A 27,104-nucleotide genomic window follows, 5' to 3' on the forward strand; every position below is an offset into this window, starting at 1 on the left:
CGGACAAGAATTAGGGTTTAATTCCTGATTACATTACAATATCTTAAAATGTGTAAAAAATATCTCACGGCTGGATGTTCTGCGCTAATATTTACTATTGTAATTTGGTTTTTGACATGATGTGGCGCAAAATGACAGCAATATTTTGTGCTGAAGATGTTTCATTTGAAAAATCATCTTAATTACTTTTGAGATTCAGTAAATACATCTAAAGTTGCATAATATATTATCTTTGTAGTAATACGTAGACAATACAATAGATATGACAATATTGTCTTGTCCCAGCTCCTTTTTTTGGGAGCAACAATTTTACGTCAAGCAAATTGCTATTGTCACAAGATCCGGTCTGTAAGTTTTCACACGAGGACAATGTGGCCGCGGGCAGCTGTCTGCGGTGGTGGGGGTAGTCGTTGTTCTGCGGGGATAACCTGCCTGTCTATCTCGGTGGCAAAATCGGGTTGTAGTCCTGTGGCTAGCGTTTCCGACACACGGACCAAAGGTCCGTGGTTCGAATCCCACTCTACCCCAACTCGATACCCATTTTCTAATAGTGAGTTATTTACAACTCGTTGAAAATGGCCCTCAAAAAAATAAATATTTGGGTATATCATAAGAAATCAAATATTTATTTAAAAAAAAAAAAAATTTTTTTCATCATCATCATTTCGTTTTCGGACCCAATGTTACATAAACCACTGCATTGGTAAACCAAATGAAACTCATATCAATGATTTGTGACATAAAGATAAGGTGATCATTCATACGCTTCAGATGCCAGTCGAAAAACAAATATTTCGGTTTAAACAACCTTAGAAATTAATATTTCTCGTCTACCCTGAATTGAACCATGTATCTCTTGGATGGTAGGCAAAGATGCCAACACTTCACTAAGAGGCGGACTTATCTCCACTTTTGAAAAATTATTATTATATTTTTTTTATTTTATTTTTTTTTATTTTTTTATTTTTTATGTAAGCATCTTTTGTTTCACTTATGGTCTTCGGGAAATTATTAAATAATCTTGGAATAATGCAATTCAATGTTCGTTCCCCGAAATAATTTTCGATTCGGAAAATGATTTTGTAACTCACAGTTTTTAATCAAGCATTGCAAGTGCGAGAAACCCTTTCTTCATATTCTAGATCAATTGGTGATCAACAATTAATTTGTCACAAAGTTGTTTTACCGGCAGGACATAACAGAAATTAAAATACACAAATTTCCCTTAACAGTCATCGCAATTGCTATTGTAAATTGACTTAGTTATTTACAATTATTAATGCTAATGCTAATTATGCCATCACTACTTAATTACGTAATTGGCTTCGCGCCACTGAGCATGTGCGCATGCGCGGATCATGAACTTGAAAGCAATGGCAATGTTTTGGTTGATCAGACAACATTAATCATCCAATTAAAGTAATCCTGACCGAAAAGTCAACGGGTTTCGTAACGGGATTGAAATACTGTTTTATATAATTAGGTACCTACGTTCAAAACAATAAAAACAATTTTAAGAATGGTAAAACGGAAAAAGACGAAAACTTTTTAGTTTTGACGCTGCTATTCTGATTAAAAGAAATTTTAGCATTTTTATACAGAAACAAATTTATCCTACACAAACCTACATGGCTTATTTTTATTTTATTTTATTTTATTTTATTTGGGAAATCAACAGTTCTACATACATATTTTTAGTAAACAAACAGATATAGTGTATAAACTCAGAACTAATAACAGATTTCCACATAGTATACAAAGTTAGTAAAGAAAGTATATTACATATCAAATAAATACATACTAACTAACTAACTAACCATCACGCCATTTCCCCAGAGGGGTAGGCAGAGAGGATAGAACGCCACACCACTCTGTCCTGGCACACTTCCTTTGCTTCCTTCACATTCATACATCTTCTCATGCACGCACGTCGATTATTCCGACTTTTCACATGACCACTTTCAAGAATTTGTTGTACTTGATCATGCCATGTCTTTTTCGGCCTTCCTCGACTTCTACAACCAGTCACATTCGCATCATAAATCTTTTTAGCCGTTCTTTCATCATTCATTCGCTCCACATGACCGAACCATCGCAAAAGACCTTTCTTAATTTTGTCGATAATGCTTAACTCAGCCTTGCATTCTGCTCTAATTTCGACATTAGGGCACCTATCATACATTGTTTTTCCGCACATTCGCCTGAGGGATCGCATTTCAACAGCATTCAGTCTACTTTCGTCCCTTTTTTTCCAACTCCATGCTTCGCTTCCATACATTAGGGTTGGTACCAGAACTCCATTATGAACTGCTAATTTAGCCTCTTGCGATAGACACTTATTTGCTACGACAGACTTTAAGGCACCATTAACTCTGTTACCGGCACTAACCCTCCTTTCAATATCCTTGTCCATATTTCCATCTCTAGTAAACATACTACCCAGATATACAAATTCTTCGACCTGTTTCAAACTATCTCCATTTACTACAATCTTACATTTAGTCATAGTTACATTTCTTTCAAAGACCATTAATACATACAAATACATACAATTTATACATATAAAAATGTTATATTCATGTACTCAATAATCAAAGATTTTTAAAATATTTATTTTAAGAACATTAAGTTACTGTAAATTGGGCGGGATAAGGACAAAAATGCTTGAAGAGAGGATATGGAGGGGAGGGGAGATGTACATATTTATTATTATAATGTCTACTAAGTTACATAATACATTTTTAGTGTAAATTTTAAATCTGACAGAGTGATGTTTGTATAATCTATATTTTTAAATTTTGTATTGTACGTTGAAAAAGTCCTACGAAAAAACGCATTTTTAACATACGATGTTTTACTTATTGGTACATGAAACAGGTAGTACCGTCTACAAATCCTAGCTGGCACATGTATTGTTATTAAACCAAGCAGCTCTGTACAGTCAACCATTCTTGTCATAATTTCGTAAAGCAGTAGTTGGTCCGCACACACTCTGCTGTATTGTATAGAAATAATTCCATGGAAGGTAGAGGCAGTGAGAGTAGATACATATGACATACCGGTTTTGTATTTAAGGTACTTTATAAATTTGTTTTGAATATAGTAACATTAATTGACGCTGTTTGATTGCTAAATTAAATAAAGCGGAAAATGCTTTTTATTTTTTATTATTTCATAAATATCATAATTACCTTTCCGCACCAAATACTGCACAGGGCACTGCATTAGAACACCGATCCGAGTAATAGACCTGATAGTGTACTGTTAGTCCCAGGATGCAGAATTAAGTTTGCACAGAGGCGCATGTTGGTCCAAGATTCTTCAATCTTCTAACCAAGGAACTACTAAACATTAAATCACTGGTACAGTTTAAAGTAGGTTTGAGGTCTTGGATTAGCATGAAAGGCGCAGATAGACACATTCTTAAAAAAAAAACAATTAAAAATAAAAATAAATGCATACTGCAAATAAATCATATTTTCGTCATTTCGGCATTTGTTAATTTGGTTTTTCTTTTATTTTTCTTTTCTTTTCTTTTCTTTTTCTTTTCTTTTCATGGTCATGTCATACCATATATATATGCTATAAACTATTTAATAATTAAAAAAGGAATGGCCCACGCTCAGACGCTGTAGTCTTTGTGGGCATTTTTTCCAATTCATGTTATAGCTTAATTTCAAGATGTATTTTTCTAAAGTGTATTTTTGTTATTATATTTCTGTGTAAATAATTTATTAAGTATAGAAAAATAAACAAATAATAAAAAAAAAGAAAATCGCAGCGTATCTTAATCATTTTTGTAACATGAGGTAAGATGATCAGTCTTACGCTTCAGGTATGAGTCCGGGGACTATGAAATATTCTAGTGTTAAAATGCTCTTTTTAATAAATATTTCATATCAGCCATGTCGGGAATCGAAACCGAGACCTCTTGCATGGTAGGCAAACGCGCGGACCATTACACCACGAGGCCGATATTTTGTTTAATTACGGTTCAAGAAACCTTTTACATGATTCTAATAAAGCAGTGAAAAGGGAATGTTTGGTCAGCTCAATTCCTTTCAGGCATTGCACACTGACAACCGAGGGAATTAGAATTTAGTGGACTGTATAGAAATTGTTACTCACTCCCGATTGTTTTTTATATGAAGCACTTCACTATTGCTGATACTGGTATCATGTAGATTATATGTAGATGATGACGGACTGTATAATTAAGGCTGTTTATACATCACTAAACGTCACTTTGTACGAAATATGCTGACGCAGGATATGATAAAGATTTATCAGAGAGACAACTTTTCACATGTGACATGCTCACAGGACGGTAGAAAAACAACAACATACCTTTTTTGTTGTCAAAAACAAAAACATCGTTAAAGTATACATTAGATAAAAATAGCAATAAAAAATATGACATCTGTAACAAATACAAATATAAACATTAATAAAAAAGGTTAATAAAAAAAAAACACTTTTAAAGAAGAAGAAAAACAAAATCTTCAACGAAAAGCTAAAAAATATTTGTTGTGATGAATTGAACTAACGTTTAATGAGAAACTTATTTATAAATTTATTATAACAAGGTAAAAAATAACAAGGAATAAAAGTTTTTTTTTAAAACTACAACATAAATAAAAATGTAGACATTTCAATAAACAAAAGAGTTATTTCATAGAAAATTATTACTTATTTATAAAGTCTCAATTTGATGTACAGGCAGATGAAGAAAACCTACCTGTGAAATTGAATCCAAAACCTGGACAAGTTTTTTTCACTCGATGACTGCTCTCTGATAAAAATCCCGAATAAGAGAATCGAATGGAGATAAGTCCTCGTTGTGCTGTGGTTGGTGCGTTTACCGACCATTCTTGAGGAGAACCCAGAAGGGTTAAATTTCTGTCAGGGTGAACGTGTAACAGTGATTTAAAATAATTAATAAACTGCAATATTTCATCGTTCCTGGACTATCACCTGAAACGTAGAACTGATCACGTTACCTTCATGTAACAGATGATCGATATACGCTGCATTCAGTCTATCACTGCAGTTCCTGTGCACCATCGAGTGCGGGCAGGGGTATTATTGTTATTTTATTTGACCATATGGAGTCTGCCCGACACGTTTTCTAAGAAAAGTGTCAGGGTTGCTCGTATTGCAAAGATGTTATTTTTCCTATTTTGAAATACCGCAACCTGTTTCTGTCTTCATTGGAAAAACGCAGAACTGAGACGGACCTTATTTGCATTTTCAAAATACGTAATGCTCCAAGTGATGTTCCATCTCTATCGCAATCAGTTTATTTTCATGTTCTCAATTATGTCACCAGTAGTCGAAATCTGCTATTTATCAAATCTTCTAAGCGCAACTTTTGTTTTTATACCCATGTTCAGAATGGGTAGATTAGTCAATTCATCACACAACTTGGAATTCTGTGAGATAGATCTTCCAGATTTTCGTCGATCTCTTCGCCACTAAAACAGTGTGGGATGAAGATGGATTGGCATGAGTTAGCTAGAAGTTTTAAATGTTGATCTTTTTTTTTTATATAACATTATATTACTGCCCTTATTTGCTGCATAGCTCTTTTTGTTCAATTTCTTGTCCATATGTTTCTTCATATTTTTTATTTTCTGTTTATAGTTACATTTTTACATATTTATTACAGCAATTTATTTTTTAAATATTTATATAGCTTTGATCAGTAGTAAAAGTATACTTCTTCTTTCTTTCTGTGCCATATCGGGTCTCCCCGACGTTGGCGATCACTCTAGAGTAGGCATTCCGGTCCTGCGCCAACTGGAACAGCGCCTCAACCCCACGCACTCCCGTCCAATCGCGGATGTTTCTCAGCCAGGACATCTGTCGCCTTCCAACTCCACGCTTTCCCTCGATCTTTACCATCCTAATCAGCTGTAGAAGCGCATATTTGCTTCCGCGCATGATATGGCCCAGGTATGGGAGTTTTTTTTGTTTTATTGAGGACAGTAGTTCTTTTTTAGCATTGGCTCGTCTCAACACCTCGACGTTGGTCACTAAATCTGACCACGAAATTCTCAGCATTCTCCGGTGAAACCACATTTCAAAAGCCTCTAATCGGTTCATGGAGTTCACCTTGAGAGTCCGTTTTTCAACCCCGTAGAGCAGTATTGACCACACATAGCACTATCCTCTGTCTCAGTTTTAAATTAAGACTATCACTGCAGAAGAGTGATTTCATGCCATTGAATGCAATCAGAAGTGATTTGACTGCCGAGATATTTAAAGTTAGTCACTCTCTCGATTGTTTGACCATACATATTTTTTTTTGCTGGTAACAAGTACCTATAAACTGTCTTACTAGAGATATCTTCCCCGCTTTAAGACAGTAAATAATTTTTTTTAGAATCTGTTATATTTATGATAAATATTTTCCACTTAAATTATTTTTATCCCGTTTGTCTTTCGATTTTTATAATAAATATTCGAAAAGAAATTAAATAAATACGTCTCGTAAAATTATAAATATTAAATAAAAAAAATGAGATAAACCGTTCAAAATTTTAATAAAATTGTATGGTAATAAATTAAGCAAAGGTTAATTAATATTACATAAAAATTCAAACTTGAAGTCAAGAAATTATTCACAAATGAGATTGATGTTTATATAATATTATAATTAATAGAGCACCCATAATAATGTGCGTACGTGTGCCCTACGTCCAGATTTAAAAAATAAATAGTAAATATACCATTAATACCTAAATCCTATTCCAACAATTTCTCCCGACCAATACGCACCGAGAGTGTTCAATATTTTGGAAAAGCGTATCAAGCTCTCAACGACAAAAAATATTTCAAGAGTTAAGGACTTTTTAAAAATATTTTTTTTATATGGGAGTTGCTTTATTTATATATATATAATATTTATTTATCTATCCTATAACACAAAGTATTTTACAAGTATAATACGTTGAATTACATTCTCCGGAGTTACAACAACTTAATTCGAGACATAAATAATATTAAAATTAAAAAAATAACACATATTGAGAATAACAAAGAAACAAAGCAAGTTTAGCACCTCTATAACTAAATATAGTACAACAATATATACGCAAAAAACCTTTTCTTACAGAAGCTTTATTATTTACCTTGCTTATAATGTACAAGGTTTATATTTAAAAAAGTGGATTTTTTCCAATTAAATTTCTTTAAATTTGACTAAACTGTTGGGATCAGGAGGGATATACTTATGTCGGCCAATCAGGATCTTTTTTGAACAGCATTTGCTCATGTGGAGAGGAAACAGGAGGAGTTAAGGACTGTATTTTCCTATTTTTTTGTTTTTAAAGGCCATCTTTATAAAAGGTTTATTGACAATACAAATATATTATTTTATAAGGTAATTAAGAAAAAAATTATAGAGCAATAAAAGTAGCAATTAAAGATAGTTTATTTATATATTTTTTTTAAATGAATAGCCCGCTAAGCCTCTATTTTAAGGCTTGTCAGCAGGTGGGATAGAGGGGATATGGAAAAGGGTAATGAAAAATACACCACAACACCCAGACCAATTGAAAATAAAATCTTTCTTGGATTTTTTCTTGCAACTGGCGGGAATCGAACCCGCGACGCCAGTTTCACAATTGGCCGTCTATTCATCTGCGCCACGGTAGGGATTCGAGTAGAAAACTTCTTGATGATTTTTCGAATGTTTGAGTATACTGTTTACCATATTGATATGTCATATATATGTTTTTTAAAATTATTTTTTGTGTTTCCTTTTTTATTTGTGTTGATATATTCATGTGTCTGTATCACCTAGTTGCTCGTTTTATCTCAACACAGAACTTTTAGTCCCATTGAATTGGGACTCGTGTCTCAAATAATGTGTAATAAACTACATGTACATATGTAAAAAAATAAATAAATAGAGATTAAAAATGTAGCCATCACCGTTCCTCGGCTAGGAATATAACTGTTGTAATTGGCTTACTTAGGCCGTATATATAACAAATAAATAATTAAAATAAATGCATGTAATTGAACAAAAATAACAGTAATACATTGAACAAGATTACAATTAATTTGGTTAATTTTTAGTATTAGTATTAGTGGATTGGTAACCGTAAGTAATAGTTCACGTTTAGTCAAGGTGTTGTAAATAGAGGAACGCCTTTCGAGTGCCGCCTACAGCCTGCTATAAAATCATTAGCATAAAAAAACAAATACGAGTCGCTGGACGTCATGTTGGCACAACGGTACCTCTCAATCATAATTTGTTGTGATTAGATCGGCCGAGGAAAACTGCCGAAACTAGTTTCGGCTCTCTGCCCCGTTTGAAGATTCAAAGACGGTACCTGACAAGCTGTCAAACTTTGAATAATCCCATAAACACGTCCTGGCTGGCCGACACAATGGCTGTATAAAGTAATCAGCGGAATCATCTTTGGAATAAAAACTTGTCAAAGTTAAATGTGCCTGCTTCGGTTGGTGAATATTTTTACATAATCACCCAGCAGAAATACGATTTGAATGATTATATTCGCTTGTGAGCAGATCCCGAGTCGGTAATTTATAGTCATTAAGTTAGAATTAATTTACAAACACTAATAAACACATAAATTAAATAAAATTTACATAGCTATCGATTAGTGTAGAGGAATCCTTTATAAATAAGAAGCTTTGACGGTATAATATCGTAAACAAATTACACGTTATTCAATATGATTATTACTTATACCAGGGGTGGTATTCTGAATCTTTTCTACCTCCTAGAGAGTGGTTTTCTACACATTGCTTTATTCAATGGCTACACTGATGATTGAACGTCAAATGATGTAGAAAATATAAAACTGGTTGGAAAACGGAAAAAAATGCATGGGTCAATTATACCTAGTTAAGTGTTTTAGGTAATGCTTAAGGCCACCAGATAATGTTCTCAATAATGATCATCATGTTTGATTTCATGTGTATATATTTAATTGACGTTAAATGATCAGCGTGGCCATATTTGAAGCAAAGTGTAAACGCATGCAAAAATAAAAATCCTCAAATAAATCACTCTTTAGGGGGTTAAGAAAATTCAGAATAGCACCATAGGCGAATGGAGAGTTCTTGTTTTGTGTGTGAAATAGAACTATCTGGTGTTAACATAAGTTGTATTTTTTCCAAATGAAGAGAACAAGAGTACACAACAAAAAAAAACAAACAAGTCAAAAATGTATTCTCCTTCATTATTTACAGGGCTTATAATCTGTCATTAGCTGACTTAAGTGGCCACTTTACAGCCGCATGATTCCGCCAGATGAATCTCACCCACATAATAATGGTTTCAGCTCTTTCACTTCACAAAAGTCAACAGATGGAAGAGTTGAGGAAATGTGAATGTTTGAACATATACATAATGCTGAATGTTACACAGTGAGTAAAGTGACGACTTAAACTAGCTAATGACCGGTTATAAGCCCCGTAAATGCCTAGACTCCTATATTCCCATCTCAAATCCGTTTTTCCTCTCTGTTGCAACAAATTTAGATATAAATAACTCCCTATGGTCGAAATCCAGCTAGTCTGCTAACATTTTTATATCCTCAACATATTTTCGGCTCTGTTAAGTTATTTATTTAATAGCTTACCCACCACATACCGCACACCGCATCTGAGGACATAAGTCTCCTTGGCGGTGCCCACATACACGGAAAATTTGCTCGTTGTCAAACGAGAAAAGCTGCCCGAAGGAGCTCTCTGAAATCTGGTAGCCTTAGCATCTTTGTGCTGAAAGAAAGTAATCCAGAAGTACATAATATGTACTTCATTGGATTGAGAAGAGAGGGAAGTGAATTCTTCACTGACTGGGATTAAATTGATTGGACATGATCAATTCGCCGAAATGATTACAAAACCTTTTAAAAGCCTTGAAATTCTTTTTAGAAGCCACCACATCTGTATATCCGACAGGACCTATAACAGGGCCACGGATAGTAGCGAGAAGCTCCATTCGGTAATCATAGAGAAGGGGAGAGGGACAAGACCACAGGATGTGTTCAGAAGATTGGTTAGGATATCCGCAGCAGCACAAAGGGGAGTCAACAATAAATAAATATAGTAATACAGTAATTTTGTACATAATAAATGAAAAGTAAAATTTCATCGTTTTGTTTTCATTTTAGCACGTTTTTTTAGTGACCAGTTTTGTTTCGGGCCTCAAGAGGATAAGCTAAAAGATGGAAAGTTCTGCCACCAATGCATGGGTATACGTTTAAACAATACTATTATGCTGGATCTCATAAACCATGCCTTCAAAAAGTGCTCCAAATAATTGTAAACATGCGGGGGTAGTAGAGGAGATATGGACTGAAGTTTCACGAATTTCTGCTCTTGACGTTCTGGCTTCTCATCTTATCGTGTTCTGTCACACGTTCGTCAGATTTAGCGGCATCTGATTAAAATATGAATACAAATAATGCCAGGCAGGCGAGCAGCCTTCGCCCACCGCTAGGGACACGCACGACGGAAAGGGGAAAGCGGATCAAGTGGCCCGGGCAGGTAAAATGGCTACTTTCACAATTAAAAATCATATTTTAAGTATCTTCAAATGTTTGTAGACAAGGCTGGATTTCACTCTATTAAGATCAAAATTTATTGCAACAGAGAGAAAAACATTTTTTACAAATATGTGGCCACTTAAACCAGCCGCGTAAATGCCCAGATATCCATATTTTTATATTTTTTTGTTCTATTATAAAGAATAACGATTAGTTCCATAAAATAATTCAAATTAAGTCACAGTATAATCAAATATACAAAAAAATATAACAATTTAAATCAATAGAGAATAATGCAAAAACGTAATTCAAATGACAATTGAGATACAAAATTAAATAAAAAATTAAGTTATAAAAAATATGACCAAATACCAGTGAGCACTAAAGTAAATAAAAAAAAAACTTAAACTTAAGATTCAATGCTTGATAAACTCTACTAAAAGTGTAACATTATTTATATTTAAATTTATTTCAACAGAGAGGGAAAACATTTTTGAGAAGGGAATATGGAAGTCTAGGCATTTACAGGGCTTATCTTCCTTATCCTATTAGCCTCTCTGTTCAAATAAATTTAAATATGAACAACTCCTTAGGGAGGAAATACAGCCAGTCTGCAAGCATTTGGACATAATCAAACATTGTTAACATTATTTAACTTTTTAAACGTAAGACACATATTTACTCTTAATAAGTGTTGAAAATTTATCACATTTAGAATCCTGTTAAAAAAAGTGGTTGCCGGTTTGTAAAAAAATATTTTTTACCAACGAGATGTTCCTGCAAGTCATGTTTGGACTGCCTAGATGGTCAAAAGTTTGAAATTTTTGACCCACTGTGTAGCATTCGTGCAATAATATAATAAATATATGCATATATTTTTAAAAATCAAATCTAACTCTTTCTGGTGGCTTTCAAGCAGCTTCGATGTGTGTTTTTTTAAATAAAAACCATTACCATCTCACGAAACAATGCCAAATTCCTAGCATTATTAATCTTTTCGGCAACTCTTTAAACACGTTTGGTCATTTATGATACATATTGTTCTGAGTTACCTTGATTCTTGTTTTTAGGAGTCTGAAACATTCACCTCCTTTCGTTGCACTGCATTGCATCCGTTATTTCGCTGATTATTAACGATCATGAATTCGGGTAATAATTTACTTTTTAATTTTTAACGTCAGTGTGACCTTATCACCCGCCGCTCCCCTTACGAGATATGGCTGCATGCGCGCCCCGGTCCGGTTTATATAGAAATATAACGTGTGAATGTACAAAGCAAAAGGCCGAGTAACAAATGAGGTGTTTTGTTGGTGCTCAGTGAGCGGTCTTCGCAGCGGGATCCAGCGATGGTGATTAGCACCAAATACTCCATCCAGCTAACGAAATTTCAAATTTGATCCAAGCCTTACAGTGGAATTGGACTGCCGTGTTTGGTACAGGTGTAAACTCGTGCTACCTAATAAATTGCCAAGTAAAAATATATCCCACTTGCCGGTAATGAAGTTTGGACTCTAGCGATGCACACACCCGAAATATTATAGTACTTATGATTTTTAATTTGGTATCATTGGTAGAACCGATTATTTTTTCTTAACCAGTTATTACAGAAAACACTGATAATATTCGCAAAGTCATAATTTTTCCGTTATTTTCATTGCTTTAGCGTTCTGTAGCTCAATCACAAATAACTATCGACGTGCTTAAAACATGCCAAGCATTTGAGCGATCACAATAAACAATAATTAACATGCTTTAGTTATCGCAGTCATAAGTCAACGCGTGTGTAATCCCTTAGTCAACGCTCGTGTCGATTTGTTTTTTGTTTTTCTTGTAAATAAATACAGTTCACTGGCGGAAAATCGGCATTTACTATAAAAATAATATAATAAATTGCGTTTGCAAAAAAGTAACAAGTATCTAATACAAAAAAGTGAAAATAAAGTACAAATACTATGGCCGCAGCCTTTTTTGACATTTGGCTTGCAAACATTTATTTATTTATGAAAAATAATGAATAAATAAATAAATATAGCAGTTTTGGAATATTTTTCATATTTACACCGGTGAAATTCAAATATGTGATTGCAGTGCTGGATTATACGCCGCGAAACGTAAATATTTTGACATTTTAATATTAGGTGTTCACGAATGTAGTTTGTGATCGCGAATATGATAAACAACCATGGTGAAAAATTGTTATCACGTCGCTTATTAGCACATCGATAGTTGTTTGTGATTGAGCCAAAGGATTTGTCAAACAGGTAGTTGGCCTACCAATTTAATAAAAGAGATGTTGGAGGTCACCAAATGACGCCTCTCTCTTACTCAATAAATCATTCATAAAATCTATCTAATTTTATTATCTTTTTTAACGATTATTTTAGGTTGATGATTATAAAAAGAATATGATCGTAGATAAGTGCGCCCAAGAATACAATGAAAGACTACCCCTTTTTTGAAACTGTTCATAAAGAATAGTGTATTTTTTCAGTTCCGCAGATTCGCTATTAATTTTTAAAACTAATTCACCAAAAATTCAGATTCCTTTACAACCGAACCACGAAAATAACAAAACATAGAAACTTTAAAAGCTTTAATTGTACCCCTCACTGCAGTATTGTAAATTTGTAATTAATCAAATATACATGGTCAGAATAATGACTTTTTTCTATCATAGTTTATCTGCATGACTGTGAAGTAATACAATATTAGTTCTAAATTGAGACCTTGTCTTTATGTCTCAGGTTCTGCTTTAAAATGAAGAAGAATGTAAGACAAACAAAATAATTGACACTAAACCCCTAAACATACGTCTAAGAATAATTTGAAAATGCGAAATAAATTGTATGGAACCATTAAAGTATTTGCATATTCAAATAAAAACGTTGTGTACTGGTTGGAGCGTTCGTCTACCATTCATGGGGTCCTGGTTTCAATGCCTGGCAAGGTGGACGTGGAAAATAAATTTAATTATCAGGTCCAAAAGTTAAAGAATTTAAAGATGTGCTCGTTTCTCTAAAATAAATAAATTCAATTCGCTGAAATACGACGAATTATTTTTTCCGTTTCAAAGATTCATTAGGGAATTTTAAATTGCTTATGTATTAAGTCATAAAAAAAATATATATATAATTCTAATTGATTGTGACTAACATTTTTACTACAAATATTAATTAACTAAAGCAAAATCAACGATCGTAAAAGTAGCCAGATTTCAGGCTAATCGAAGAGTTTGGTTGCAAAATAATCGATTACAATGGTAACGACCTGTTCGCATTACTATTTAAGATTGTCTTCCATATTCGCATAAATCTTTACAGGTGACTGGTTAATAAATTGAAGAATGGAGACGTTCAATTTGACCTTTGCTTTTTTATAAGTGATGCAGTAGTCAATCTTTGTGGGAAGTTGTAAAATGTCATCGTCTTGTTCACATGCAATCAACTTTTACCAATATTAATGCAACTTGTAAAATTATAAATAAAATAAATAACATTGATCGCGTAATAGTTTTTCCCAATGTCTTTTAGTATTTACCTACCTTCATTATTATTATGTATAACTTATATACCGCCATCTTTCTTCTTCTTTTTTTCTTCTGCAGCCTTATTCTCTCCACTGCTGGATAAAGGCCTCTTCCAAACGTCTCCATTCCTTCCTATCACCCGCCTTTAACATCCACGTTTTACCGGCCAATATATATATATCGGATATACCGCCATATTCATAATATAATATATTTTACCTCAAGGACGCTTTACATACTTATTCAATGAATACTAATTTTAATGATCTTTTTTGGAAAGTTACGGTTTTAAGATAAACTAATTATTTCAAAGTAGATTGTAAATGAAAAAAAAACAAAACAAACATAATTTTATGTAACCATGTTAATAAATAACAAAAGAAAATATTAAAAAAAATATACTTATTTTTTAAAATTTAAGTGAAACAATTTGGTTTGTTATCACTCGCTACGGAATTTCACACTCACAGTTGCGCACTTTTGAAAGATGCTTCTTCACCGATTTCAGTGCGCTGGTTTTGTAGATGTATAACGACTGTCGCTTTCACCGCAGATCGAGCTGATCTACGCGTAAGAAGTCTGGAAAGCAAAGTTCTTTCAGATATTTCGGAACAGAATTGTAAGTGACCTGAACTGAAATACGAGAAATAATATGTGGAAAACGTAGCCAGTGTTATTCCCAAAGTAATGTGCTATGAATATTAGTAAACTGATTGATTTGGTGTTTATTTTGTAGAACTCCATATTTAAACTTATAATATTAGAAATCAAACACTGATTTGAGTCTACTGAACACTTTATTTTATTTTTACAAATATAAACATATAAAAATAAAAACTTCGTGACAATTGTTTCGCCTTGTTAGGGCATTTTCAAACGAATGTTGGAATATTCAAACGACATTCGTTTCAAAATGCCCTAATAAGGCGAAACAATTGTCACAAAGTTTTTATTTTTTTATGTTTTTATTTGTAAAAATAAAATAAAGTGTTCAGTAGACTCAAATCAGTGTTTGATTTCTAATATTATAATATTAGTAAACCTTAACACATAACAAATTATATATATATACATGTATACATTTATATTTATAAATCTCATATTATTATCGAGTCGTGGCAAGTTCACGGGCACGGGTCGTTCCTGATTAAGTCACTATAAACTGTGTCTTGGTCCTGTTATTAATAAATAAAAAAATAGATTAAGGTATATCAGATAATTGAAAAATATTTTGTCCATCAGGATCTCCTAAAACTCTGATACTCTGAGACAAACATAACAAAATAATTTTAGAGAAAGAGATGTAATCTAATTAGATCACTTAGTAAGACACACAAATTATATCAATAAGATGAAAAGAGACAGTGATTATCAGCGATCATTTCCTAACCTCAGGTTACCACATAGTAAATCGAGGAAGTTTTTCCCATAGTTTGTTAAAGGTGTAGGTATTTAGTTCAGTTTATGATATACAGAACCAGAAGTCTAAACGAGTGTTTTAGATTCGATAGTTTCTCTTAGGTAAAGATTCTGAAAAAGAAAATCGAGTAAAGATAAGTTTGCCTCGTGGGTAAGGGTGGACTCGTGGTTACTTACCGCCAGGGAAATGATGATTATGATTATCTGTACAAATTAATGTCATTGGTGTTTTAATTGATATTTTATATACCGTATATTATCATAATTTTCCCAATCCTGACATATGCCTCCGAAACCTGGGTTATGACAAAGGATATTGAGGGAACCATTGCAGCTTTCGAAAGAAGGATCCTCAGAGTTATCTATGGCCACGTGAGAGAATACAATCACTGGCGTCATCGCAAGAATAGGGAGCTATATTATGAAATCTACGGAGCGCCCGATGTAATCAACTCCATCAAGGTGGGACGCTTGACGCAGGCTGGCTATATAATTAGAATGAACGACGAAAATCCCGTAAAACGCCTAACCCTCTCTGCCCCACAGGAACGACGAAGACCAGAAAGGCCCAAAATGCGATGGATGGACTGTATCAGTGTGAATGCCACAAAGTTGAAAGTGAGGAACTGGAGAGGAAGAGGAGCTGAACGGCAGGAGTGAAGGAGATTCATGGATACAGCCGAGGCCCACCCAGAGCTGCCGAGCGTCTAATGATGATGATCATAATTTCACTATCTGCACCCATCGGCACAGAATTAGCACTCCAACTGCAGCCTATCCGAATCATTTTTGTTACATGGAACGTGAATATATCAGTCTTAAGCTTGGGTGCCAGTCCAGGGCCCGTTTTAGAATGGGAAGTAAACGGTTTTCTTTAATTTTATTTGTAAAGCAAAATAAAGTTTTTTGTATTAATAATAGAATAAGCGTATGCGTACATTTTTTTTTCTAAACATTACAGGTCGCCAACGAAGATACTTGAAATATTTTTATATAAATAAAAAAAATTTTCGTACATTAATTTAGATTATTCTTTGTAGACAGTCGGAGATAACTCTATAATATAATACTGCGTCGTAGAACCATCTTCAAAATCACTTTACCGGCTACTGTAAAGACTTAATATCGTTTATTAGTTAATTTAAAACACAAAATATATAATATTTTAAAGTATGCTACAAAAAAATTTATTTTTAGGAGTTCCCACAACTCAATTAGAGACTTAAGTTACAATAACAATTTTTTTTAAAGTACGTATTTAGAACAACAATAATAAAAACAAAGCTAGTTAAACACCTTTATAACTAAATATATCACAATAAAATATTAAATAAATAAAAATGTTTTCAAAAATAAAGAGAGTGGAAAATCTATGGAGATAAAGCCGTTAAAATCACGTGCTAAATTTTGATATTTTATTTTATAAAAAAAAAAATATTTGACTTAATCCATCCTGAAGATCCTATTATTGTGAATTATATTGTAATATATTAATTAATTTATAATTTTTATATTTTTTAAATGATTTGGTCAGCACGTTTACCCACCATGCAAGAGGTCTTGAGTTTGATTTCCATCATGGTTAGTTTGAAATTTAAGAGAGTGTTTTCACACTAGAATATTTCATAGTCCCTGGACTGGTACCTGAAGCATAAGACTGACCATCATGTACCTCATGTAACAAAAATGATGAAGATACGCTACGATTGGTGTTTAAATGCAGGGCCCTACGCACCATTAGGTGCAGAAGGGAAATAATGATGATAATTTACTGTGGAAATGTACATTTTATTTTTTTAAATAATATTTGTCCCGAAATGTTTATATTTCGTATTTCTTGTTATTTTTCTAAAATAAATTATATCGAATAAATAAATTAATATTTCACGTTTATCCTGCCAGGAATCAAACCTAGGACCTCATTCGTAAAAGGCAAACTGGCCAACTTCTTCACTACGAGATGTAATTATCTCCACTTGATTTTCCTTTTTCAGGATTTTTACTTGAGAGTCGTCATCGAATTGAAAACATTTGTCCAGGGTTCTGATTCTATTGCACACACAGAACTATATTCTTTATTCTTAAACCGCCGGAACGCAGACAACATTTACACCCGTCCAAATATTTTACCGAACGTTTCCAGTATTGATTTGAATGGCGGTGATCATGAAAAAACGAATTTGAATAGCATTGTAAGGAAGATACAAGCATTATTAGTCCGTGTTATGATCCCCCGGTCCACCTTGACACCTCTCCAGTGAGATCCCGGCTCCCTGCTGAGCTGATGCAGGAATTAAGACGTTGGAAATGGGATGAGGAGCTGCCTCTTAATTCCATGACCACACGATGGCGTGTCGAGACTCGAGGCGTATTATTCACGGACAGAAGAATGTGACTAATAACCAGTGGCGGCGCATACATAATCCGAAAGCGCACATGGCCTCATAAACTTTACACCTTTTTGTAAAAAACATTTTTAGTTATCCGTCGATGAAATTTTTCATTAATAAATGTCATTATTTTTATCTTGCTGGATCAGGCGACAAACGAGTCTTTTCGAGAGGAGTTTGTTCGAAAGGTAATGGATCACTGTGACATAATGTGGAATAACAGGCGAAAGTAATATTTTATATTGTTTCAGTATTTAATTTGTGGAATGACGTTTATATCTACACTTGATGATAAGTAATTTTGAATACCCAAAACGTGCGGTTCTAACTGATATTAAACTCGTGTGTGGCGTAAAAATAATAAGTGTTTTATTCATAATATATGTAATATGGAGATGCCCAAACTTTACATATATAATTCCTATGTACGTGTGATGTCACTGAACTCCTCTTAAACGGCTTAACTGATTTTCGTGCGGTAATCTAATATGTATAAAATAAGTAAAGAGCACAAATGAGCACATTCGAGGATAATGCATTTACAAAAAAATGGAAAGATGTTGTTTTATTGTGTGTAAAAAAAGTTTGTTTTTGAATGTTTACAAACAGCATTAGTTTTTTTGTGGATCTTAATCAGATTCTTTCCTTAAATTTATTATAATTTCTACCCATTTATTTCTTTTTACTGGATTTTTGGTATTGCTAAAATAATATTAAATTCAATACATTTAAAAAAATCGTATTCCTACATAAGTATACCCCTCTGTTGGTCATAAGACCAGAGTTTGACGTTTGCAAAAAGAATGCCATATTTGAAACAATATTTATTTTATGTTTTGGAATTCAACCATAAACAAGTATCTACTTAAATTAAATATTCGAATTTCAACAATTTTTAGTTTTGGAATTTAATCACAAACAAGTACCTTGGTACTTATCAATAAAAAGTATTTTTCCAAGGCAAGCCGACGTTCGAGCAGGACAACGTCTGTCGGGTTAGCTAGTTATATGTATAAATATAATATCTAACATAATACGTGTGCGACGACAAGTATCCCGACTCAAAACGGATTTTATAATGACTTGAGGTAAATTCACAGGCATGGGTAATGGGTAATGTTCCTGGGTCGCGATTATGAACGGCTATCTTCATCGGTATATACAGAGACGGTATAAACTCATATCGATATTTATGTACGAGAGTGTATATTTGTATGAAAATTCAAAATGTTTTCGTCGGCAACCGATAATTGAACATGTTAAGAAAAAAAGTATGTAAACATATTATATTTTTCAAGCAAAAAACTTATTTTTACTTTGTAGATAAAATTGAAGATAAATTTTAACTTCCCATTAGAATACGTACCCTGGTAATACATAACATTTATGTGTTGTTAATTACCACTACCTAAATATCTTATGAACTAAAAGCATAATGGATAATAATACATGTAATTCTAAAAGAAACGTTTTCAAGATACAAGAAAACGTCACTTGTTTAAAATTCGTCATACCAAGATGCATTAAGAGGATATGCGATATCACAGAATTTTGGTGAAAAGGTATTTGAAGTATAGTTTTTCTGTCACTCCCTCGCAGATACCTTCCAGATATTGTGTGAAAAAGACAACTGCACGTCGGACTGATTATGCCTAGCTAAACTCAACAAAATCGAGGTTTCGTTGTTTTGCTTTCCGCGCCCCAAAACATAACCAATTTTCGTTTTTTGAGAAATCGTTTCTTTTTGGTTTTTAAAAATAAGTTTTTAAATTTGCATAATGTACGTCCGAAGATGGCAAATAAAACTGAGCGCTTTTTTTTAGTTTTTGAGTGGTCCTAGCTTCCGTTAGAAACAATTGATCAAAAAAAGCAAAACAATAGAAACAAACTAATGTAAAATATCTATATTATATAATCCAGAAAGAAAATACGTTTGTATTAAGAAAAATCAGACAGTTTTTTAAGGTCTATAAATAGGTATAAGGCAAAAAGGCGTTAAAAGCAATAGTAAAATCCATATGACCGAGATCGAATTTCAATAAAAAACAAACGCTGTAAAATTGTCCGAAATTACCTACCAAAAGTACGCCACTGTTCGTTCGTATAAGTAGGTATGTATGTACATTTGTTAGGATCATATTATTTATTAACATAATAGCTGTTGGATCTAAAATTAATTGTGTTGTCTTCATAAATTAGTTGTTCCCATTATGCTTACTTCAAGATCGCATGTTGAGTGGATACAGTGAGCGAGATTTGTTTTTGTGTTGTACCTACACCCTACACGGTTCTCCAAAATCCAAAGGTACAAAGTCTGAAGTCTGCGGTTCGAACCCCGCTTTACCACAACTTGATTATCATTTAACATCTAACAAATTAAAGTTAAATACACGTAGTTAAGTGTCAAATTAACATTTAAATAGTCACACAAATAACGCAGCTCAAAATTGCTGTTTTCAGTAACAAAATCTGTGCCTTTGCCGACAGCAGCTATACACGGTTTTTCAGGGCCAGACATACAGGCATAAAAAAATGTAACATAAAAAAATGTTTAGTCTCCCACCAGTCTGACGATGTCGGTCACGACGAAATCCGGTCAATGGTAAAAAATTATAAATAAAAGTGGAATAAAACTATATACGTATTATTATAATTAAAATGCAGTTCCACCAAAAACTGCCAGTAGAAAAACTCAATATATAAATAAATGTGAAGTAAGGGAATACTTTAATGTATCTTTCTTGCATGAAAGATAGCACGTGAATCGTGATTTTCCATCTCGTTTTTTCTAATTGTTGAGGGCAATGCAGTATTTGCGATATTTTATATGTAACTATTATAAGGGTAACGTGTCTTTATAATATTAATCTTAAAATCAAACATTTATTTGGCTTTACTAATTTCGACTATTTTTTGTTTTTTAATAAACAGAAATCGGACGATTAATTTTACCTCAATGTTGGAAAAAACTTTTGTATTCCAGATAAAAAATATTTAATAGAAATTCTAATAATGAGCATTATTTATTTATTGAAAAAAGGTTACCTGACACCGTGTATATACCTGTAGTACGTATAAGCATAGCCAACGTAACACGTATTTTAACAAGTATGTAAACAAATTAAAAGGGCTTTTATTATAATGTTTCTCGTACTCAGGTGATATAGATAATATCAATATACAGATGTAGTTCACGAATATCTGGGAATGTTTACCAAAGAAGTTACTTACTTGAATAATAACGGTTTTAACTACTCGTTTATCGTTTAAAGGTAATTCTTGTATATTTTTTCCATTTTATTTTCATTACAGTATACTTCTTTGGTTCTTACACATATTTAAAAAATGTGTTTTTTTTTTATGACTGCTTGGGTACTGTACTTATATTATTTTTTGTGTAAATACCTGGGCGTATTTTTGTAATTGAATAAAATAAATAAATGATGACATACTATCACAATGTAAATAGTGTTCTTAATATCCAAAATAAAATATTTAAGTATCTAATCTTCTATTGCAGGTGAACGTATTAATTGGATGCCCAATTTACTTGATTATTGTGTAACTTGAGCACCTTTTTAAATACAATAAAGATGCGGGAGGTGTGTTAAAAGAAAATCCATCACAAAGCATATTTTTTTCCGTGATAAATTGTAAATAATATAACAAAATGCCTTCTTCACAAATTTGTAAAAAAATATTATGATAGGAAGATAATTAGGAATCCTCAGAAGACGAAACCGCCAACCGATACAAGGAACATAATTAATGAATAGCTACACTTTTATTCACTTCGAACAAATGGCTTTATTAGGGTTATAATATTAGACACTTCGAAATTAAGGTCGGTATAACGATACTTCGTTAATTGGTTAGGAGTCCGGACATAGCCTGGGGTTGTAGATTTATGAAGAGGATAGGGGAAGGTGTCCTCAGAAGGTACCAGGCACGTGGATGCGTCAGGTGTAATGGGTAATTAATGATCCTTGTGGGTTGGGCCAAGATAAAGTAATCTCGAGTGGGAGGCGGTGGCACGGCATAACTTGGGTCCATATTGGATAACTATACCCTAAATATCTGCATTTAAGTATATTAGAGATATCTTTATTCCACTTTAAAACCAGCTTGCACTTTTTGCTCTGTCTTGTTAGACAATACTTGAGATTAAAAAAACATTTAAAATGGAGATTATTTAATTGATTGTACAAAAAAAAAATTGTTAGTTCTCAAACGGGTTCTGGAGTGTGCACACATATTTCGTAATGTAGGTTTATTATAATATGTACATATAAAATAGTAAAAATGGTACAGCGCGCAGCGTAAAGAAGGACTTCAAAAACAGATATTAAAAAAAAACACATTTGTTAATCATAAGCGTTCCGACGCACAAAATACATTATTGCCATCACAATTAATAATTGTTTGTAATCTATGCATTAAAAAAAAATATATATTTATGCTCGTTATTTTATTTGTTTTTTAACATATTACAACAGATATGAAGAACATTTTAGAGAAGGCAATATTGAATTCTAGGCATCTACAGAGCTTATGACCTGTCATTGGCTGGTTTAAGTAAGTTAACTTACTTCAACCAGCCAATGACAGGTCATAAGCCCTGTAGATGCCTAGACTTCTATATTGCCTTCTCTAAAATATTTTTCATCTCTGTTGTAATATGTTATTTGTCTTTAGTTATCTGTTTTTTATTTATGTATTGTTTTATAAAATCATCATCATATTTCTCTATCATCAAAATCTTAACAAAACATATAAAAATGCCTTTCAGGTGATTTGAATAAAATGGCGTTATTCAAATTATCAAAAAAAAAAATGGTTTGTAATCACAATTGTAACGATTTACATCATTGAGGCGTCTTGTAGTCCTGTGGCTGGTATCGCGGACTCCGGATCGAGAATTCCAAGGTTCAAACCCTGTCCTACCACAACTTGTTTCTGATTTTCTAACACCTTTATTTACGACTTATTTAATCATAAAAATGCAAATGCGGACCGTCAATTCTAATATTTTAAAGCCTTTATTTATGTGCGCCCGTGCGCGTAACAGAAAGTTTTAAACACAAATAAAAATTGTAAGTTTACATGGTTTGATGACAGGCACTAATATATTAATAAAGCTGTTAAAAATTCGAACGCACTGTGCCTTTATGCCTCTCGCCACCTAACCTTTCATACAGCTATCACATAAACAGAAATGAGTTTACCTTATGAGCGTAGAAAGCTTAGATGCCGTGCGATTTACGTCTTTTTTAATAAAAAAAAGTATCGTATCGTAAGCAGTAAAACCTCTATCTATCGTTTTTAAAAGGACTTATTGAAATAAACTATGAATGCGGGAAAACAATGAATGCGGGAATAAGAGGTCAATACACAAGGACATAAGATCGGGTAAAGATCCTGGCAATCTGCATTATCATTGGCAGGTTAAAATTCTAAAAAAGATACATGTTTCAGGTGTAAATAAATGTATTGAAATAAAATAAGAAAGCAGAACAAAAACAAAAAATATATTACAGTTTATTGCATTGTAAATAATCTTTCATCGAGGTTTGTTTTTTTACTGTTTTATTCCCGTAAGTCAACATTATATTTTTGGCTTTGCAAATAATATTTTTTTCGGCATCAGTTTTTAAATGTAAGTACTAGAATGTTTTTAATCTTTCGAAGATAGTGCATGCTTCTGAAAATGAAGGTACAGGCGGCGGCTCCTCTTCATCAATATCGGCCTCTTCAGCTGTCTCCTTCAACCTTGCGTCACACAAGCTTTCAATAGTTTCTATCCCCACGATATTTATCAAATTCGTCTGTGTATCAAGTCTAAGTCAATCATCTTCAGAAACCTTAACTTGTTCTTATTGACTTTATATCTCTCTTTCTCTTACGAACGTTCTAGGCATTAGAACATACACAAAATATTAAAATATGTCAAATACGCATCGTAATTCAAACGCTGAATGCGGTAAAGTGGATAGAGAAACGATCGATGCGATCAATTTTTGTATATTAAATATGAAATTATTTCGGAGTTGGAAGAAATAAACGACACATCCGGGAAAACGATTATTCGGGGAAGGATAGATAGAGGTTTCACTGTATTGTGATATTTCCATTTCTTATAATTCCTCATTTGTTGATACGGATTCATGTAAAATTATTTGAAATACAATCACTGAACCACACATTTACTACTGTAGCAAAATATAATTTTTACTATGGTTTAAAAAAAAACAGATTCACAAGGATAAAGTCGATGTTAAATTACTTAAAAATATTAACATTTAGAAAAATAATATTTAACAATACCATAATTTTTGTGTATAAAATTATTAACTCTAGAAAAACACAAAATTTTGAAAAATAAAGTTATTAAAGCCAACTAGAACATGATTATAATACCAAAGATAAGGAACAAATGAACGTAGTTATACAGAAAGCAGCCAGCTATATGAAAATGAAACTGAGATAATGCACTTTTGTGAAAAGACCGAATTATCAAATCCAAACAACAGTTGGAATGTTTTTGATTTTAACAAATGATAAACAATGAATCCATAAGTTTTTTTTAAATATCACACACAAAAATCTAATTATGTATTTGACCAGTTTTAACAATTTTCAAACGACCATGGGATTTTTCTAGAGATGTGGGTGTTTTCTACAAATTGAGAAATGCTTTTTTTGTGATCGACGCCATTTTCAGAAGGTGATAAATACAGTTTTTTGTAACAAAGCGGTCTGGCTGTTTTTAGCAGAACATAGAATTGACCGTCCTGCACCCAATAACATGAATTTCTCATTTTTTCAAAATTGTGAACTGGCTGCTTTCTGCATAACTACGTTTAAATCAGACTCCCATTAAAAAAAGCGAAATCACAAAATTCTGTTATGTACAACGCAGTAAAAAATATTATGCTACGGGAGAAAACATTTAAGAAGAAAACAAATGTCCGAATTCAAACTATGCACCATTAGGTGCGGAAAGGGAATGATGATGATGAAATGGGTACCTGCGAATGACTAAAGATTGTTTTTAAAAAAGACAGTACTTACCTAAAAAATAACAGACTTGTTTGAGGTCAATCAAAATATTTTTGATCTCTGTAAATGAAACATCAGAAATTATTTGGTAGTGTTTTTAACTAGACACTTCATACCTCAAACTGTATCCTCGACACTGGAAGTGCCTACATACAGGATGAATAAATGAAATGTTGTGTTATAATAACAATTATATAATTATTTTTAATTATGTAAATGAACAATATTTGAAATTCGTCAAAATGTTTATAGATACATACTGATTTTCACTCTCTGGGGAATTATCATACTACAAAACTACTATAGAAGCCATGAAAAGTAGTTTTGAGAAGATAATGTAGAGGTCTAGGTATTTAAATGGCTTATGACCTGTCATAAGTTAGTTTATATAAACACTTTACCTAACATAACACTCACCATTTTGCTTATGTTTAAACATCCATATTTCTTAAATTCTTTAATTTCATAATCTGCAATGAACAGATGGAAGAGAAAAACATAGTTTCAGTGATTTTTCGGAAAACTAATAATTTTAATTTTCTGAAATTTAAAACGTAGAAAGTACGAGTATGTTCAAATGTTTTTGTTACCAAAATTCTAGTGAAAATATGCAAAAAAAATCTTGCAAATACTGCTGCTAGAATAAGATCCCATTTTCTTCTGCTTTTTTAAAAAAAATAGCGTACAAGCTTTGTTTTCATTCTTTTTAATGAAGAAGCTCAGCGCTGCGAGAATTGGATATGAAAAGTGTTTTCTTTAAATATGTGGCTTTTAATCACACTAACTTGTCAAAATTTATAAATGAATGTATAAATATTAGTAAAATACGTATTTTAATTTTTATCACGGCATTGGTACACCAAACCAATTTGTCAAAAAATACTGTACACGAATCGAGACGATTAAAATTGTTCACAAAATTGCAATAGGAAATATACAAGAAGATAACTTAGCAGTAATAAAAAATGCTATAATTTTAACGAAAATGTGTATATTTTTTTATTATAATACTCGTACAAGACAACAACAACACTACAGAATTTATAAAGCAAGGAAAAATGCAGAACATTAAAAAATACCATGCAATGGACTTAAACACTACTTCTTAAATATGAAATTAATTAATTACTTTTTTTATATTTTTATTTCAATTTACTACTTGTTTCAGCAGTCACAGTTCCTTCAACAGGTGTTATATTATTAACTAAACATAAATGAAAAATCTAGGTACTGAAAGAAGTGGGAGGATCTAATAATGGACAGGGAGGTTTATATAACGGGAATATTGTAAAAAAATGGTGAAAGATGTTTAAATATTACATTATAAATCGATGTTTTTAAAATCATTTTTTTTGTTTTTCTAGATTTTTAAGTTATTCATTATTTGGCGTTTACTTATTATGGAATAAAGAAGTTTGATTTCATGTTAATCGAAATATTGGTTTAATTCCATTATTTATGATATTCTCTAAAGTTAATGCCAATTCAATCAATACTACAATGATTTGCCTGACTATTTGAAATATTGAACAAAATATAGAGACAAATTTGAAATCAACATTAAAAAGCACGTTTTGGCTGTAATAACCTTACGAGAAATAACTTATAAGGGTTTTTAAAAATAAAGAGTCCAAACCAGTAATTGCTTGTACATAATGTGCAGGGATTGAAGAATGCATATCATAGAAGTAACGAATCACATTTAAGTGAAACACGTATTTAAAAATCGATACCTTTTTAAAACCGGCATATTTCTTTGATCATCCTGTACCTACAATACATCAAATCTATAAGTTTTTATCAGTCGTTGAATCTACTTTGATTTCACGTTCAATCACTACCATTTGATGTTTGTACCTTCACACGTCTCTAAGTTCATGATCTCTCAATCTGTTGGTCGCGGCTATCTGTAAGGAAACGTGAAATGTGATATCCAATTCTACCTGTAATCTGCAGACTAAGGGCTACATGTAGTAATGGAAACGGTTTTGATAATCGAATTTTATTAGATTATTTTCATAATCGAATAATGAGGTTTTAATCGTCATCGCGATCAATAAGATAATAAATTTTCAAATACATATATTGTGTTATAGCAATCAGAGATCCAAGTTTCGAATCTCGCTCTACCAAATGTCGACTTTCATTTTCTAATACGACCGTTAACAACTAAGTAAATAT

General features: G+C 32.4%; 1 long non-coding RNA gene across 1 annotated transcript in view; it reads right to left on the reverse strand.

Annotated features, from left to right (window-relative positions):
* LOC148284896 (uncharacterized) overlaps positions 1-27,104 on the reverse strand; it is a 78,431-nt gene that overhangs the window by 44,468 nt on the left and 6,859 nt on the right. The window contains exon 2 of the long non-coding RNA XR_015823580.1: positions 24,936-24,983. This is a non-coding gene — a long non-coding RNA (uncharacterized LOC148284896). The remainder of the gene's footprint in view (positions 1-24,935; positions 24,984-27,104) is intronic.

This window comes from Micrasema longulum, unplaced genomic scaffold (genome assembly GCF_059751315.1).
Source record: "Micrasema longulum isolate JH-2025_06_02 unplaced genomic scaffold, ASM5975131v1 h1tg000080l, whole genome shotgun sequence".
In the NCBI taxonomy this organism is placed as follows: domain Eukaryota; kingdom Metazoa; phylum Arthropoda; class Insecta; order Trichoptera; family Brachycentridae; genus Micrasema; species Micrasema longulum.